Source organism: Cupressus sempervirens, chromosome 7, assembly GCF_028749045.1.
Source record: "Cupressus sempervirens isolate cs-2001-9-10 chromosome 7, ASM2874904v1, whole genome shotgun sequence".
NCBI classification, from domain to species: domain Eukaryota; kingdom Viridiplantae; phylum Streptophyta; class Pinopsida; order Cupressales; family Cupressaceae; genus Cupressus; species Cupressus sempervirens.
This window is the reverse complement of record NC_143124.1, coordinates 683,563,798-683,568,645: the sequence shown is the minus strand read 5'-3', so window position 1 is coordinate 683,568,645 and position 4,848 is coordinate 683,563,798. Positions and strand designations below refer to the sequence as shown.

General features: G+C 52.9%; 2 non-coding genes across 2 annotated transcripts in view; both read left to right on the top strand.

Moving 5' to 3' along the window:
* Positions 1–3,675: 3,675 nt before the first annotated feature.
* Positions 3,676–3,829, top strand: LOC149548560 (5.8S ribosomal RNA). Its single transcript, XR_016354989.1, has one exon. It is a non-coding gene; the product is annotated as a 5.8S ribosomal RNA (ribosomal RNA).
* A 224-nt stretch (positions 3,830–4,053) lies between these two features.
* LOC149548559 (25S ribosomal RNA) overlaps positions 4,054–4,848 on the top strand; it is a 3,397-nt gene continuing 2,602 nt past the window's right edge. The window contains exon 1 of the ribosomal RNA XR_016354883.1: positions 4,054–4,848. This exon is cut by the window's right edge and continues 2,602 nt beyond it. This is a non-coding gene — a ribosomal RNA (25S ribosomal RNA).

The window sequence follows — 4,848 nt, the reverse complement described above, 5'->3', positions numbered from 1 at the left end:
TGAGGGTGCTATTCCTGGACTCTCCTTTAGATCATGTTTTCTTGTCACTCAGCTGGCGCAATTTTGGAAAAAGGTTTGGTAGCGGTTGCCAGCCCTCACCGCGTCTACTTGGTGATTTTTAAACTCGATCTAAAATGGGAGCCCTCGTCTAGCACCTCCATCCGGTGTTGCTTGGGTATTGCATAAAATTATGCCATCAGCGCGAATCCCCCAATGAATGCCTATACGCTTGGACCCTCTCTTAGATCACCTTCTTCGATCACTCGACCGACGAAATTACGGAAGAGACTTGGCAGCGGTTGCCATTCTACACCGCATCCGTTCTGCAATTTCGAAGTTGATCTAATGGCGAGCCCTTGTCTATAGCCATGAGGTGGGTACTTGGCGCTCTTGCAAAAAAATTTTGCGAGCCTATCGCGGCTACAATGGGAGAGATGGTTGCCGCGAGCCTCTCCCGTGCCCAGCTCATTGATTCAACGCCGCTGTCAGGGTGGATGGATATGTCAGATTTTGAAATGGTGGATGCCGACGTTGAATCAATTAGAAGGGCATGAAGCCCACCTTCGAGGGTGCTATTCCTGGACTCTCCTTTAGATCATGTTTTCTTGTCACTTAGTTGGCGCAATTTCGGAAAAAGGTTTGGCAGCGGTTGCCAGCCCTCACCGCGTCTTCTTTGTGATTTTAAAACTCGATCTAAAATGGGAGCCCTCGTCTAGCACCTCTGTCCGGTGTTGCTTGGGTATTGCATAAATTTATGCCATCGGCCCGAATCCCCCAACGAATGCCTACGCTTGGACCCTCTCTTAGATCACCTTCTTCGATCACTCGACCGATGCAACTACGGAAAGAGACTTGGCAGCGGTTGCCATTTTACAGCACATCTATTCAGCGATTTCGAAGTTGATCTAATGGCAAGCCCTTGTCTCTAGCCATGAGGTGGGTGCTTGGCGCTCTAGAAAAAATTTTTGCGTGCCTATCGCGTAGAGCATGTTTTCTAGTCACTCAACTAGCGCAATTTTGGAAAAAGGTTTGGCAGCGGTTGCCAGCCCTCACCGCATCTTCTTGGTGATTTTAAAACTCGATCTAAAATGGGAACCCTCGTCTAGCAGCTCTGTGCCAACTCGATCGGCACAACATTGGGAAATGGTTTGGATGCGGAAACTCTCCATGCCCTGTCCTGCCCTGTGCAATCCGAACGGCTGCGGCTCGTGGGTTCTGCGCGAGATACTCTTCTTCAGCTCCCCCCTAAAGAGAGCATTCAGTGTTTGCATTGTGTGGACAAAAAGCCCAAGGCGTTTCATCTCTCTCTTCAGATGAGAAATTCTGTGAGGGCTTGTTGAAGTATGGCCATTTGTATGGGGTGCACCAAAAAGTGTGTAGGGGGCATATGCCTGGGAAATGGATGTCTCTGAGTGTCCTTACTTGGTCGCGTGCGCGGTGTACATCTTTGCATTATGACCCTGCTGCGAGCATTTGTGATTCGAGCATTTTGGGGGAACGGGTTTCGTACAAGATGTTCTTCTCAGGCTCCTGCGAACCAGAGCGCTCGTCTTTGCAATGCTCTGACAAGTGCAGGCCCAACGTGTCTGTCTAGGGGATGAAATCACACGAATGCTTTTTGCCGAGATGTGGGTGCTCGCGGGTGGTTCCCTCGCGGTGCCAGTTCCTCGGTATGTGCATGTGCATGAGATTGAAGCTTGTCCGACAATGCTAGTGTGAGTGTTTAGCCGTAGGAACTTTTTTGTACCTGCGCTGGCAGATCACGTGTCACAGGGAATGGTTAGCAAGGCTGTGATGGGAAAGGAGATATTCGCCAGAGGTTAGACATGTCTGTGTATGCGGGCGGGCTCTCATCACCTATAAATGTGCAGAGGGGGTGTTGTTATACACGATGCCCTCAAGCGGCCTTATAATTGAGGTGGTCGCATGCACAGTGATGCCCCCGCCAATCACATAACCAACCATGTTTTCAACTCGCACGGCCCTTCACCCTTCAGCATGGTGGTCTCCGTTGGCACTTCGGCAACTAGCTCTTCATCATGGGAAAATGTTTGTTGTGATCGAGAAGGATTTTTTCTGTGCGGGTGCACCTCAACAGGCGTGTAGGAGGCATATGCCTGGGAAATGGATGTCTCTGAGTGGCCTTACAATTGAGGTGGCTACATGTGCGGTGCATCTCATACAGACTCGAGGCTTCTTTCCGAGTAGTGGCGACAGCGAGTTCGAGGGTAAAGGGTTCCGTACGGGATGTTCTTCCCAGGTGCCTATGAACCGAGGCTCCCTGTTCGGCCCTCTCTGGTCGACGATGGGACACTTTCCTCTTGTGCAAAATCTTTGAGCATTGCGAGTCCTGCATGTGCTGTGAACGTCATTCTTGTTGCTTGTGCGACGGATTATGTTTGGATGCATGACGGAGCGAATGCAAATTTTGGTTTCCCATCGCGGCGGGCATCCCTTGGCTGTAACAAGTCTTGGCTGTTAACGAACGAGACCTCAGCCTGCTAACTAGCTACGCGGAGGTTCCCCTTCGCGGCCAGCTTCTTAGAGGGACTATGGCCTCCTAGGCCATGGAAGTTTGAGGCAATAACAGGTCTGTGATGCCCTTAGATGTTCTGGGCCGCACGCACGCTACACTGATGCAACCAACGAGTTTCTCTCCCTGGCCCGAAAGGTTTGGGAAATCTTGCCAAATTGCATCGTGATGGGGATAGACCATTGTAATTATTGACCTTCAACAAGGAATTCCTAGTAAGCGCGAGTCATCAGCTTGCATTGACTACGTCCCTGCCCTTTGTACACACCACCTGTTGCTCCTACCGATTGAATGATCCGGTGAAGTGTTCGTATCGCGGTGACGACGGCGGTTCCTGTCGGCGACGTCACGAGAAGTTCACTGAACCTTATCATTTAGAGGAAGGAGAAGTCGTAACAAGGTTACCGTAGGTGAACCTGCAGTAGGATCATTGTCAGTTCGAGACCCTGAATCATGTAGGGGATGGAGCTGGCCTCCTCCCTGCCCCTGAAATCTCGGCAACGTGCGGACACTCGGCCCTGCAGCGATGTGCTGGACGGCCAAGCTACGGGTCCAGCACCATCGAGGTCGAGGGTCACATTGAATGCCTGTGATCGAAAGCGTGGATTCCCCACGAGGCAAAGAAGAGACTCGGATGCAATCTGGATTAGGATCGGTGCCTTCAAATGACATCCGCGTCGGAGCGAGAGGTCTTTGCTCGATTGCAGTTCAGAGGGGGTCAGGGCCTCGTCCCCCGTTGAGATTTCACGGTCTGATCATGTGCGCGGCGCTGTGCCAGGGATCCATCGTTTTGACGGTGACAAGTCGGGACTGCCGCAACCCCCCGTTGCCTTGCCCAGGTGTGTTGACTCGTCACTTGGAGCGTTATGTGTTTAGGATGGGTGCACTCGCATGATTTGCGGGGCAGGGGCCCCGTCCGCTGACACAGCTCTCCCATGCATCGCCTCCCAACTTTGCGAGGGGATGGGGCAGGGACACACCACAGCATTCCTCGTCACACCCATTGGGTGCTCGGGGTTTGGGATGTGTCAACACCCAACAACACACAGGTGCATCGCGCACCTTAGAAATCCAAAGAACGAAGCATGAGCCAGCGCCTTGCGCGCTTGGGTCGCCAAAAGGCAAAAACAAAACAAAATCATGACTCTCGGCAACGGATATCTCAGCTCTCACCATGATGAAGAATGTAGCGAAATGCGATACTTAGTGTGAATTGCAGAATCCCGTGAATCATCAAGTCTTTGAATGCAAGTTGTGCCTGAGGCCTCGGCCAAGGGCACGTCTGCTTGGGCATCGCACTACAAAATTTTGCCCTCCCCGGCGAGGAGCAGAGATGGTCGTCCGTGTCTGCAAGTGGCGCATGGTTAGCTGAAATGAGCACGAGGTTCGTCGATCCGTCGCGACGAGCGGTGGCTCACAAAGGCTAGCGTTGGTTTGCGCTGATCGAATGATTCCTCGCGAGGAACTTTATTCTGGGCTCAGTAGCCCGCCGTAGTGTGGGCATTGCTGCATCTCTACTGTGTCCCCAAGTTAGGCGTGAGTACTTGCTGAGTTTAAGCATATCAATAAGCGGAGGAAAAGAAACTTACCAGGATTCCCCTAGTAACGGCGAGCAAACCGGGAAGAGCCCAGCATGAAAATCGATGGCCGGGCCTGTCGAATTGTAGTCTGTAGAAGCGTCCTCAGCGACGGACCAGGCCCAAGTCCCCTGGAAGGGGGCACCAAAGAGGGTGAGAGCCCCGTCGGGCTCGGACCCTGTCGCACCACGAGGCGCTGTCGGCGAGTCGGGTTGTTTGGGAATGCAGCCCTAATCGGGTGGTAAATTCTGTCCAAGGCTAAATACGGGCGAGAGTCCGATAGCGAACAAGTACCACAAGGGAAAGATGAAAAGGACTTTGAAAAGAGAGTTAAAGAGTGCTTTAAATTGTCAAGAGGGAAGCGGATGGAGGCCGGCAATGTGCCCCGGTCGGATGCAGAACGGTGTGAGCCAGTCCGCCACTCGGTTCGGGGGACGTGCCAGCGCTGGCTATCACGGCGACACAAGCGTGACCTTCTGGTTGCACAAATACTTCTGTCGCGGCGGTCGAGGAGCAAAGTGCGCACCTTTACGGCGGGCTCTCGGGCACCTGTGCGCTCGTGGCGCTGGCCAACGGGCTTTCCATTTGACCCGTCTTGAAACACGAACCAAGGAGTCTAACATGTGTGCGAGTTGGCGGGTTGGGAAAACTCGTGAGGCGCAAGGAAGCTGACTGGCGAGATCCCCTCTCAGGGGGTGCACCGCTGATCAACCCTGATCTTCTGTGAAGGGTTCGAGT